This window comes from Oryctolagus cuniculus, chromosome 6 (genome assembly GCF_964237555.1).
Source record: "Oryctolagus cuniculus chromosome 6, mOryCun1.1, whole genome shotgun sequence".
NCBI lineage: Eukaryota > Metazoa > Chordata > Mammalia > Lagomorpha > Leporidae > Oryctolagus > Oryctolagus cuniculus.
This window is the reverse complement of record NC_091437.1, coordinates 119,498,964-119,513,041: the sequence shown is the minus strand read 5'-3', so window position 1 is coordinate 119,513,041 and position 14,078 is coordinate 119,498,964. Positions and strand designations below refer to the sequence as shown.

At 44.5% G+C, this 14,078-nt stretch overlaps 1 long non-coding RNA gene across 1 annotated transcript; it reads right to left on the bottom strand.

Annotated features, from left to right (window-relative positions):
• Positions 1-1,989: 1,989 nt before the first annotated feature.
• On the bottom strand, positions 1,990-13,094 carry LOC127490598 (uncharacterized). Its single transcript, XR_007918664.2, has 2 exons — positions 4,736-13,094; positions 1,990-2,945 (listed from the first exon to the last, which is right to left on the bottom strand). It is a non-coding gene; the product is annotated as an uncharacterized lncRNA (long non-coding RNA).
• Positions 13,095-14,078: the final 984 nt, after the last annotated feature.

The following is a 14,078-nucleotide window of genomic DNA, read 5'->3' as shown; positions in this document are numbered from 1 at the left end:
GATCCTCCCTAAAATAATCTACTGTGGTCTAATCCTTTTGTTTTTCTGTTTCGTAACTAGAGAGTCATTGGCTATCTTTCTGCCTTATAGATAACCCCACTGTATTAATACACACTCTTAGAACATTCTTTCCATTCCACAAGATATACTTAATGCTAATCCCACTCTTGATTTCATCTTCAGCCAAGATGAATTTTATGCATCTTTTCTTGTATTGCCTCCAATCCTGCTTAAAACTTTTCACTTTCCCTTTCATCAGATCTAGTCTTTAAATGACCTTCCACAGAAACTGTTTCAAAGGCTGTTTCTTAATCACTCTCTGGCCCAGCTTTCTGTTCCGAGATTTGCATAAACGGGACCAGAGGAAGCTGAGCTGTGCTCCGTGCCACCCTTGGAGAGAGGATTCGCTCCTTCCCGGAGGCGCTGCCCAACTCTGACCAACCCGTGCCCATGGCCTTGGCTCCATTCTCGCCTCACCCCCAGGATTCTGCTCTTCCTCTTCTCTTCCTCCATCACCTCCCCGGCCCCGCTCCCTTTTCCCCCAATCACACAGCCTCCATCTCGTCACTTTTCATCTTTGGTGCCATGGACCCACCTGACTTTTGCTGAAATTCTCCTCCTTCAGTTCCTCTCCTCCTGGAAGAGGCACTCCCTCCAGACAGCTAATCCTGGTGTCCCTCAAAGAGACCTAACTCCCTGTTCCATGGAGTTGCATGGGTCTATGTCATGCTCCTCCTACAGACTGTAAGTTCCTAGGGGGTTATGCCTGTCATGTGACACATACATACATATTCAGCCTGGAGCTGATATAGTGCCCCACTCATAGCAAGTATTTACCAAGTCTCGAGTATGGACATAAATATGGTCTCACAATGTCAGGATGCAGCAGGTGGTAGCCCAAAAATGAGCTCAATTTGCCTGCCTAGTGATTTTTAAATATCTGATAGCTAAATATTTAAAACTGAACTATTTTGCATTAAAATATCAGGTTTCCTTGATAATTTTCTTTGACAAATCTGATTTAACCCAACTGGTGTCTATTCTTGTATGGCAACTATTGGCAGGATCTAAGCATCTCCTGTCACTTGGGTGGGATTTGTGTCCACAGTTTCCTGCACGGTTCATTGATATTTCCTTCATGGCCTTCTAGGTACTTTAGTTTTTGCAAACTCTTGATAAATGAACCAATACAATTCATTAAGAAAAAATGGACTCTTGGATTCATCCATCAGTTTGCCACCAGCCCTGTCACCTGACTACCTGTAAAGGGACAGCCAAATTGGCAGTCATCGCTGAGCTCCCTGCTGGAGAGAATGCTTCTGCTACAAAGACTTCCAGGGTCACTCCTGCCCGAGAAACCTCCCCCACTTCTATGTCACCACAGCGCTTTGTATGTAGGTAATACAGGCTCCCTTCTGCTCAACATGCAGCCATGTGCACACGCCAAACAATCGGCTTTGGCTACCCCCTGCTGACATAGGCAGGCAGATAGAACTAAATCAATTAGATTTGTGAGCTGGAAGACCACAACTCCCTGTGTGATCTCACGCCCCTGACTGATTGGCCCACCTGCCAATCAAACTATGTAACCACTCCCCTTTGGAAGTGAATAAAAGGCCTGGAGCACGGTGGGCCCTACCCTTGTTGCCCCGTGCCTTTGGGCCTGAGGCTTTTGGCCTCCGCCCTGCTTCTGCTTTCCTGCCTGCATGCTTGTCCACATGGCTCCTGGCCTGCTCTCTGCCTGGGATGGACCCAACTTAGTTTCTAGACTTCTTTCTCCCCTAAATAAATCCCTCACTTTCCTGTGCTTTCCTTTCCCTGAATAAAATGTTAAAACTTGCCATGCTGCCTGGTTCATTTTGAGCCGATATTCAGAATTCTTGTCTGAATAGATAGAAAGAACCCACTAAAATTATTAATATTAAAATTATTAATAAGACTGGACAATATCACTGCCAGGGCTACCCCTACATGAGCTTTCAATGCATCCTGGGGCCAATTCACCTTTATTCATAATTCACCTGTGAGGTTCTGGGTCTTGAACAGTGGAGACGACACAAACTGCATAGGGACAGGAGTAGTAGCATTTGGTGCTACAGAAGGGATAATGAGGTTTTTGTTCCCTTAGGCCTGGCCCTATTGACTGGGTGCAACCTCTGTGAAGGGGCAGGGCCCAGAGCTGACATCAGTTTCTGGAATGTCTCAGGGTAGATCTTCCATGCTGGCCCAGGAGACACACAGTGGCCAGAAGTACAAAAGTATTCTCTCTACCCAGAGGCCTGCAGGATCTGGATGAAGGGGAGACAGCTGTGGGCCTGGGTGGTGGCTTTTCCTTGATGAGCTGTGACAGTGGAAGACTTGCCATGCCAAAGGCAGTATGGATGACAGAGCAGAAGAGGACAAACAGAGCAAACCTGCATAGGAACAAAAGGTTGAAGGCACTTCTGAAGCCCTTCTGGGGGCTCCCAGGAATCACTGGGGGACTCTGCTTCGGTCCCACCTAGGCACACACCAGAACTACCGCATCATCAGGCATTGATTTACAGACATTTATGGTCACATCTCTACTCATTGGGACATAAAGTTGGCTTCTTTAACAGAAAGGCCTGAATAAAATGATGTAAATGAAAAGTTGATTTCTTCCTCCATAAGAAGTCCAGGAACAAGATCTAGAACCTCTATGTCAACTCCTCAGTCATCAGTGCCTAGACTCCTTCTGTCTTGCAGTCAGAACCTGAGCCATCCCCAGGATGTCACTTTCACATTACGAGTTGCGATGGCACCTCCAGCTTCTGCCATTATGTCTGCACTCAAAGCAACAGCAAAGGGGAAGGTTGGGGACACTGCTTCTTGTAAAAGGTACAACTGAAAGGTTGACACACCTTTTTCTCTTACATTCCATCATCCAGAACTTTGATATAGGGTCACTCCAGATGCATGAGAGCCTGTGAAACAAAGTATTTAACTTAGTTGTCACGTACCCAGTTAAAAAATTGTATTACTTTAGAAGGGGAGAATTCAATAGGAAATAGGAGATTTCAAGTAGACATTTTTTCTATGACATTTGTCTCCATTAGATTGGAAGCTCATTGAAGACCACACCTTAGCCAACTCCAATCCCACAAGCACTAGTCTAACATGTATGCTGAATTGATGTCCAAAAACCACAACTTCCATGACATCCTGGGTCTTGCCACCCTGTACAATGGGCTAGTCATGGTCAAAGTGTGCACACATGCGATGGAAGTTGACCCTCCCAGAATGCATGTCTTCTCTACCACCTGCTAGCTATGCGTGTCTTTGAGTCAGTCTGTATCCAATTCAGTGTGACAATACCTGCTGGCTTGAGATTATGAAGATTAAAGGTATGTTTAGTGTTTGGTACTCAGTTGGCACTTCAATGTTTTTAAGAAACCATGCTGTTCTAAGCCTTGGCTGTCAGGGAGGGGCCACACACACACAGAATCCCAGTCCATCTTTGGAAGTGCACAACAACTTCGGGGAAAACAACAGAACACTTCCGAGTATGTGCTTGCTTGGTGAAATCCAGTTAATAATCCTCTTTATGAACAATCAAGAAGAAACCTCGGCTAGTCACATTGGGAAATCCAGAGCTTACATTTCTCTGCTGACTTGCAACAAGATTTTTCCTCAGTAGGACCCTGTTGGCTACGGAGTCATCTTCCCTCCTAGCCTAAGGACACCAGTACAAAGAGATTTTCAATTATCTGTGCTGGAGAATTCCAATCCCACAGAAGGTTTGGCTAACAGGCTCTTTGCCTGAGGTTTTCCAGCCTGCCCTAAAGGGCTCCTCCTGTTTCCAGACAATAAGGTTTCTTGGCTCTAGGGCTGCATATTGCTTGGGAATTCTCAAGGCAGCTGGCTCCTTTCCTCCTTTCTGGCAGAGTGAGATCCTGGACCTCCCTCTAAATCCCTTAGAATCATAGCATCTACAATGCAAGTCATCATTCCCCAAGGTGTTGCCAACATTGTTCTAGAGTATGTGACTGAGAACACAGGAATAAGAGTCACACTGCCTGCAGTGGTGTAGGAAGAGCATAAAATCAGGTAGACTTCAGGGCAAGTCCCAGTCCCTCTTAGCTGAGAGACTTTGGCCAAGTCTCAGCCTCAGTTTTCCTCATCTATAAAGTGGAGGCTAGCTCAGACCTCGGGGAAATTAAGAGAACAACTATACCAGACACCAAAAAGTTACTTTTTACATGGGAAAGCTCTGTGAAAACGAAATGATATAAAGTTGGGTCAAGTTCCCTTTGGTGTTTCTATGGGAACCCATCAGGGCCTCTCCCATGCACCACTGCTACCCTTCATCCCAAGGCCAGGATGTTGTGTGGTCCTGGCTGCTCAGGGGGCTCTGCCCCAATCCCTCCCACCCTCTGATGAGGAACATTCAGAGAGGAACTTGACTACCTCCCATCTCAAGTCCCAGGCCCATGAGTATCTGGCTCATTGGTTCCACAGTTCACCTCCCTGATGTGGCTGTCCATTCTCAGATTAGTGTGCAGGTTAGAGCTTGATTTTAGAGTCAGAGAAACATGGCTTTGAACTCTGCCCTTCCACTCACTTGCTGGGGGCTTTGAATCAATTACTCAGCTGTCCGATTCTCAGTTTCTAAGTGGGAAAACTGATAGCAGTGTTTCAGTTAGGGTGCATTTGGCTGCACATAGCAAAAATAATTTCAACTCAAATTGGCTTAAACAGTAAGGACATCAATTACCTTAGAGAACAGATGTGGAGAATTCAGGTGTCAGGGCTGTTTGATTCAGTGCCTGGCCTGTGCCATTAAGGAAGCTGTCCTTGCCCTCTCCTAGCTCTGCTATCTTCACACTCAGTCTGCCTAACCTGTGAGCTCCACGGTTGTCTCCATCCCGGGCAGCAAAGACTGAGGACACTTTAAGACATGCCTCTCTCATCTCTCAGTCCTGAACCATCCACCGGGAAAGTGATCACTGGAATGGGAATGCATTTGGCTTGCCCAAGGCTATATTAAGGAAGAAGAAAAGTGGAATTCAGTTAAAAGTATTATATTACATGACTAGGAGGTCATTAGCATGAAGAATGTCTCCACACTTTGAATTCCTATGTAACCACAACTAACTTAGGATACAAACAAACAGATACCTAATTTTGTAACAGCTGAGCTTAGGCCATCACAATCAGCTTGGACCATGCCCCAATGAAGCAAATGCCTCATCCCTTCAGCCAATCAGGTGACTCCTCTACTTTGCTTCTGTGTCCAGCCTATAAAAGCTCCCTGCTCACATGGATGAGGGAGCTCTCTGAATCTCTTTGATTGAGTGCTGCCATATTTATTGCTCTTTGCTTAAATAAATGGTTAAGACAAGACGAATTAAATTTAGAATAGGGACAAAAATGGACCCTGGGTGGGCAACCCAGAGTTTCCCCTGCCAGTGCTCCATCAGGGTGATATGAGGAATGAAGGAAATAAGGCAGTGAGTGCTTGATAAATGGTGCCTATCAATGTTATTGTTCTGTTTTTCCGTTCTACCATCTAACTCTCTACCCTAACTAGCTATCTCAAGGCACAGGTGTGTGATCAGAGGGGCATTCCAACACTGTGGCAGTTTCTGACACCAAACAGAACACTGAGAGACAGATTTTCAAGCAGAGGGAACCAAAACAATCTTCAAATCTCAGCCACACCGGATTCTCTTTGGGGCTAGCACTGGTTGTGGTCCTCCTGCTCTGGTTGCTTTGTTTGCGAAGGAGAGTCAGGCACGTGTTCTCAGAGGCCACCTCACAGACAGGAGAGCACGGCTTGGCTGCCAGCAAGCTCTTTGTCTTCACTGCCACCCCCGAGGCCCTCTCTGCTTTATTTGCCCATTCTCTCCAGCACATGAAACCACATGCTGATGGGCCTTGTTTTCCTTTTTGGCAATTTTCCCAAGCAACACTGTGAGTACAACAGGGTAATATTTTGAAAATATCCATCTGATAGAGTTGTCATTTTCTTTTGGTCCTTGAATCATAAGTCTGGACATTAGGCTTATTACTCAGAAAGAGAAGGGGTGGCTGCTAAAAATAGCAGATACTGTTTTTCATAGTCCATTCTTGGATATTGGTTTCCACATTAGGACATTCCACAGTATAGAATGTGTTATTTTTTACAAGGCCATCTGGCTCAAATGCCTGCACTTAAGACACATTCTTCACGCTTCCTGGTCGGGGATAGAGGCAAACAGCAATGTGGACCAACTCCCTGAGGAAGGTCCTCCTCTCTAGCCACACTGAATTCCTGTCCTCTTTTCTCTGGTCTCCCTGTTTCTTCTTATACTGTTTCTTCTGTACCCTTCCTGCCTTTGCCTCAAAGAGAAAATTTTGCCCAGCTCAAAATTAATATTCAAGAAAACTTTTTGAAATAGCTTTGGTGGCCGGCACCGCGACTCACTTGGCTAACCCTCCGCCTGCGGCACCGGCACCCTGGGTTCTACTCCCGGTTGGGGCACCGGATTCTGTCCCAGTTGCTCCTTTTCCAGTCCAACTCTCTGCTGTGGACCGGGAAGGCAGTGGGGGATGGCCCAAGTGCTTGGCCCTGCACCCGCATGGGAGACCAGGAGGAAGCACCTGGCTCCGGATCGGCACAGTGCGGGCCATGGCGGCCATTTGGAGAGTGAACCAACAGCAGAATGAAGACCTTTCTCTCTCTCACACTGTCTAACTCTGCCTGTAAAAAAGAAAGAAAGAAAGAAAGAAAGAAAGAAAGAAAGAAAGAAAGAAAGAAAGAAAGGAAGGAAGGAAGGAAGGAAGGAAGGAAGGAAGGAAGGAAGGAAGGAAGGAAGGAAGGAAGGAAGGAAGGAAGAAAGGAAGGAAGAAAGGAAGAGAGAGAGAGAAAAAAAGAAAGAAAGAGCTTTGGATTATGCAGCGTCATTGAGTCATTTTATGTACTACTCTGGCTGTATGGGGAAGTTTGAAAGCAGATATTAGTTTTATGATTGATAAGCTCTGCTACATAGCAATTGTACATGTGATTAAGTGGAAAACAATGTAGGTGAAATCCAATCTAATTAATTAGACATTTCACTCCAATTAAATGGATGCTATTCTACTGAGTACAGAAATACCAAGTGACTAAGACAGGGTAACCAGAAATGCATTTCTTCTTTTTGAAATGTAGCAAAACATGTCAGTTATTAATTCTTTGGAAGACCATTAGGCTAAGACTTCTCCAGCATGATCAGTTCTTACTGATGGTTTGGATATTAGTTTGGGTGTTTCCCAAAGGCCCATGTGTTAAGGAGTTGGTCCCAAAATCTTATGTTAATGGTACCAAGGGGCCAGAAATATGACCTAATTTTGGTGTTCAGAAGTAGGGCTTTTGGGAAGTGATTTGACTGGGCTGGGTTGTTAGGGTGGAACCCCAAGGTAAAATCATGGTGGCTTTATATGGAGAGACACGTGTTCTCTCCTGCCAAGTGATGCTCTGGGTCAGCCGCCAGCAACAATGCCATCACCAGACACGGAACCAACGAGCTGACCTGATTTTGGACGGTGAGCCTCTAAAATTGAGCTGAAATAAACCTCCTTTATTCAAGGACAGCTTGTCTCAGGGATTTCCCTGGGCAACAAAAAGCTGACACAATAAGCAAACCAAGACGCAATTTAAGCAGTAATGCAAAACCACTCAGAAATCACCAGCTAACCTTTCACTAGAGGCTTTATCAATTGAAAACAACCAACTAACTTCTCTAGAGACTTTTCACTTTAACCAATCAAATACTGTCTTTGTCTTGCTTCCACATCTCTGTGTGCCCTTGGTGGAGCACTGAAGCACCTGTGGACCTGTGGTCTGTTGCTACCCAAACCATGAATCACTGAATACTCAAACTCAGGAAAATGTCAGTGTGCCTAAGTTTACCTTTTAATGCAATTAACCAACAAACAACAATTCTATTGAGATATGTGGCTTCTAACGGTTCTGCCGCAGGCAAGCCACCATGGCCCTTAAAGTTGATCAGCATGGTTTTATACCATATCTCATCAGTATTCTGAGTTTGTGTACCAGCAGTCAAGTAATAATGGTTACAAAGGCAACAATCTTACTCCTTGTTCTAACTAAGAGCAAAATCTCTTGCCTGTAAGAAAAAAAAGCAGCGTATGATAGGCAAGGCAGCATCCAGGATACATTTTTTCTTAGTCACCAAGGTCTTTGTCATGTATCAGTTTTCCCTTGGGATGCCCATTTAGACATAGTCCATGAATATTTGTTACTTAGCAATAATGAATACTATGTATGTGGGATCCTCAAAACATTAATAGAAAATGCATATTATGAAAAAATTATACACAGCTTTCAAAATTTTTACACCAAAATAAGTTTGTCTTTTAATTCTATTTTCCAGACTTTTTGATGTACACTTGTCTCTCCCAAACATCTAATTCTCATGATCTAGTCAACATTTTCAAACACAAAGATTCTGCAAAAACAAGCCACTACCCATTTCAAAAACTAACACTGCATTTTTTGCTTAATTCATAAGATTCAGTTGCCATTTTCAAAAGAGCATAAGGCCTTCCTAAAACAGTTGAGATTATGAGACACCAACATTACCAGATAGACTTTGAGGCTTGACAGGGCTTCTACTCCGGATGCTAGTCACCAGACTAGCATTTTTGGATAAGGTCCCTTCTTCTAGACAGATTTCATCTGTCATGCTTACAAAATTTTCCAAACCTTCGCCCATCAGCTGGGACTTTCCATCTCAAGTATTTTAAGTTTCTTTTTCTTTTAGCCAAACCCTTTGTCTTTTTCAAGTTTAAGCATTTTAGGTTTCTTTTTCTTCACACATGAGAAGGTACTCTTTAATTTTTGATTCTGATGTTTTCATTTCTTTACCTAAGCACTTGATATAATAACTTTCCATCAAGTGTGTTGGTGATCATTTCATTCTCCCTAGTATGGACACTCTTGAAGTAGGTCAGTTTTTAAAGATATTGCTCCATGAATGATTCAGCAGAAATTAATGCTTTTGTTGACTACAGAAGAGAATGTTAAATAAGAGAAAAATGCAAATAATTTTATGCCATCTCTTCCAAATCACCACATTCTGGCCTCAGTCTATTGACCCTTCTCTTAACTAATCACCACTCAAGGACAAGGACCAGAGATAACTGGTAAAAGTGTCCTGTTTCCTTGTTTCTTACACTTCCTGGAAAGAAATGCTGACTCACTGTTAGAAATGTTCATGTGTTCTAAGTCTAGGATCCAGGAAACAGGGAAGAATAAGTTAGATTTCAATAATGACCTAGTATACCTGCAAATAACTGGCACCATCTGAGATTACAGTTGAAACTTGAAACAGAAATAGGAGCAAATAGATTTGGAAATTAGTTCCCTTAATCCTTGATGTAGATTTAGTTCTATCCTCAACAGCACTTAGGATTGTCCATCTTCTTGGTTTATGCCTTTTTGTTTAATATGGTATAGCTTCTCAATGAGGTTTCTATTTGTTTTTCCCTGATGAGTAATTATGTTGAACAAAAATATTTCTCAAGATGATCTTTTTTATCCTACAATCTATAAGTAGAACTATTTGTTGGCTGAGCAGAAATTAGCAAATGCAGATTTAGTGAAGTTTCTATTTCCATTTTCTGCTGGTCCAATTTGTAAGAGCTCTTTGTTCACTCCAAGGCAGATCATTTCGCCTATAGTTTTTACCTATTCTAATTTTCCTGACCTGTAGAGAAGTAATCTCACTAGAAGAGATCTTCCTTGGGCTGTTACATCTGATAATTTGGTTCTACCTACGGCTTCTGTTGAGTGATGTTATAGGGCAAATAATGTCCCTCTCCCCCACTGTATGTCTACTTGGTACCTCAAATGTGACTTCATTTGGAAATAGGCTCTTTGCAGATGTAATTATTAAAATGAATAGGCAGTCAGCACTGTGGCATAGTAGGCTAAGCCTCTGCCTGCAGCACTGGCGCCCCACGTGGTCACTAGTTGTGTTCCGGCTGCTCCTGCTCCTCTTCCGATCCAGCTCTCAGCTTATGGCCTGGGAAAGCAGAAGATGGCCCAAGTGCTTAGGCCCCTGCACCATGTGGAGAGATCTGGAAGAAGCTCTTGGCTTCAAATCAGACCAGCACTGGCTGTTGTGGCCATTTGGGGAGTGAACCAGAAGATGGAAGACCTTTCTGTCTCTCACTCTCTAACTCTAGCTCTCAAATAAAAACATTCTAAATGAATAATAGCAGATAAGGGTGGGTCCCAAACTCAATCTTGGTTATCTTCATAAGAAAGCTGTGTAAAGACATAAAGACATACACAGGGAAAGGAGGCCATAGGAAAACAGAAGCAGAGACTGGAGTGCTTGGGAAAGAGCAGATGATGGCTCAAGGACTGGATCCCTGTGGATTGAGTCCCAGGCTCCTAGCTTCAGCCTAACCCAACCCTGGCTGTTGCAGGCATTTGCCTGGTCGGGGGATGGGGTGAACTAGAGGATGCAAGATCTGTCTCTCCACATTTCAAATAAAATGAAAATATAAGAAGAAAGAAATAAATATTGTTCAGTGAACTTTGTGAATTCCCTTTCCTTCATCAAACGACAGAACCAACTCAGACTTACTTTTATTGGCTCATATGCAGGTACTTCAGAGAGCTCATGCAAAATGGAATTAAGAGATAAGTTTATTTTGGTACAAAAATTTTTTGAAACCCATGGATAGTTTATTCATAGTATGCATTTTCCATGAACTTTTTGAAGATCCCTTGTATACATGGATTATATATTTTTTAAGAACAAACTAAACTTATCTTTGATTTCCATTTTCCACAAACTTTGTGAAATACCCTTATATAACTGAAGACCAGGATAGCATTTGCTTTTGGCAGGGCTACGCTTGGGGAGTCATAAGACATTCTAGCTTCATTCTTGGAAAAATATTTTCTACCAGTCCTTGTAAAGGCAGAGACGGCCCCCAGAAGCTGCGGGGTTAAACAGCCCTCATAGCTAATTATCCTAATGCAAACAGAAAGGAGTGCTTCTCTATAGGCACAGACTGTGCCCAGGGTAAGGTTCCAATTTACCCAGCCTGAGCCCTAGTAACTGTGACCAGGGGACTAGGAAGCACTGGCCGACTCCAGCACAGGAGGACTGCACCATAAGGTTAAGAACAGGGAGGGGAGGGCTATTTCCTTGGCAGACAAAAGAAATACCCATCACTTGCCCACGCTGTCACTGGGAGTCATCTTTGGAATGATTGCCATCGCTGGGAATTGTTCAGCTCTCTTTGTGATAGCCTCATCTGGAGGTCTTTGCAAGTTTCACTCTTAGACCATTAAACAGTCGGGAGAAAGTGACCATCAGCAAGTCTTTATCTGGAGCAAACTTCTCTGACTCCCCCAAATTCCAGTAGGATACACATGAGACCTCAAAAGGAATAAAGACACTAATAGAAATTTCAGGGATAAAAGCATTAAGATTGAACCTCACTGGTTCAAAAAGACCTGTTTTAAGATTGGCAAAACAAGGGTGCATTGCAAGAACTGTGCACACTTCCAAGCCCTTAATGACATAAAGTAAGGTAATCAGTTTGAAAACAGAAAGGAATAAATGCTTATAGGGAATCAAATTAAGTATTATTAGACAATTGAGAATTCTTTCTCTTGGTCTCCATAGGGCAAGAATTAGTCTAACTTTTGAACTATTCAAAATAAATAGGAATTGGGATGTAGGCAAGTTTGTTTTTTTAAAAATTTATTTATTTGAAAGAGAAGGAGGGAGATAAGGGAGAAGGAGAGGTGAGAGACAAAGGAGGGAGTTAGAAAGGGGGGAAAAACAGGATGTTGGGGAGGGAGAGAGAAATTTCCCATCTGCTGGGTCAGTCCCCAAATGGCATAAGAGCAAGGGCTGGACCAGGTCAAAGCCACGGGCCAGGAACCCACCTGAGTCTCCCATATGGGTAGCAGGGGCCCAAGCACTCGGGTCATCATCCACTGTCTTCCCAGACGCATTAGCAAGAGGCTGGATGAGAAGCAGAGCTGTGGGCTCTTGAACTCGCGCTCTCATGTCAGGTACTGGAGTTACAAGCAGTGGCTTAACCTGGTATGCCACAGTGCCAGCCCCTCCCTCCTTTTTAAATTTAAAGATTTTATTTCAAAGTCAGTGTTAGACTTGGGGCCTCATTCCTTTGTAACCATAACCTCTACTCTAACATCAAGGGCTCTACTTCCGACCCGTGTGTTACTGGTGGTCCTCTCCCCACTTAATGTTGTATGATTGTTCAGAATTTCTCTACAGACAAACCCCTCTACCTGCAAAAGTAGAATGGCCTTTCTCCCGGTCTTGGTTGGGATCTGCTTTAAACCATGTCCATCAAACAGTCCTCACAAGGGTCCAGAGACCCCCCTCATTTCCTCTCAAATCCTCTCATTACCTGGTTAATGCCACTCTTAAGATCATTGGTTGCTATTCTCACCCTGACTTGTGTACTACAGTGTCTGTTTAAGTGTTTACAGCAGGAGATAACAGAATGAACCAAGGCCTTCACCAGCCAGCCAGTCAACCAAATGCTGCTACAGGGATATACTCAGCTCCCCACCCAGGAGACAGCGGCTTGAGACATCGCCCCATGCCAGCGAAGAGTACCTCGTCACCCAGTGTCAGCAGGAAGTAGCTCTAAAGACAGATCATCATCCCTCTACCCCTCCTGGACTTTTGGGGGCCAATGTAATCCCATACAACTCCTGCTGTATAAAAACAAAGGGGAGAATGTTAGTAAAAAGGCACAGTCTTATCTGTGGCACAATCTACACCCCAGACGCCATCTTAGGCTCTAGCCCCTACTGGCATGCTGGAAACCAGGTGGCCACATGGTCCAACCACCGGTGTCAGCTCCACCCCCATCCTAATGAGATTCACTGCTCCTACTTTCTTGATCACCCCACCACCCGCAAAGTTTTAAGAGGACCTGCGCCTTAACACGTGGCTCTCTATCTCTCGCGATCTCTCTCATGCTCCCTTCTCCCTCTTTTCCTTCTTTGCCCCTTCCCTCCGGTCTGTCGGCTTTCCCCCAATAAACCCTTTCCTTTAAAAAAAAAAAAAAAAAAAAAAAAAAAAAAGGGAGTGTTAGAGAGAGAGAGATCTTAATGCACTGCTTTCCTCCCCCAGATGGCTGCAATGGTCAGGGCTGGGCCAGGCCACAACCAGCATTGAGGAGCTACATCCGGGTCTCCCACGTGGATGGCAGGGGCCCAAACACTTGGGCCATGTTCTTCTGCTTTTCCCAGGACATTAGCAGGGATGGATCATAAGAGGAGCAGCCGGGACCCAAACCAGCATCACAGGCTTGGCTTTACCCACTACACCATAACGCTGGTACCCAACCCCTGCCCCCCCCCATCTTTGAAGAATGGAAAAATCCTGTTAGAATTATTAGCAGCTTGCATTTATAATGCCATTATTTATCAGGTACTATGTTCAATGCCTTATTTGAAGTATTTAATCCTCCCCATGCCTCTGAAAGGCACAGATACTCATCACCAAGGCACTCCCAGGCCCTCCCCACTCAGCACTCCTCAAGGTTATTTTTTCATTAATGAAAATGTTTCCATTTCCATCCCTATGGCCTTTGAATACAGACTAGAAGCAGAAGCCACCCTGTTCCACAGGGATCCCACTGACCCCACTGATGACACAGGGGCGGAGCGTCACGTGGACCTGAACTGAGGGCGCGGAGCTCACTCAGCACCCTTACCTGGTCTCCATGCCCACCCTGGCCACATGCCCTCTGTTGTACCGGCCTTGTAAACACACCCACAAAAGAGACCAAAGTGGGCTGCTGCGGGCAAGCCGAGACAGACCGAAACCAACGCACTCTCCAAGGACGAGGCCCAGACCCCACAGCTGTTGGCTCCAGAGAGTGACAAGAAACAGGCCGGGCGGTGGCTGCCAGGCGCCCATGCCCATGCCTATGCCATCCTGTTCACATTTCTCCCAGGGAACACTTCACGTGAGTTCTCATAAAACACAGACTTCTCTTTTCCCAGTGTTTCTCAGGGATCCTCATGTTGCTGGCTGCTTGCAAGAAGTCTTCCTGCTCGT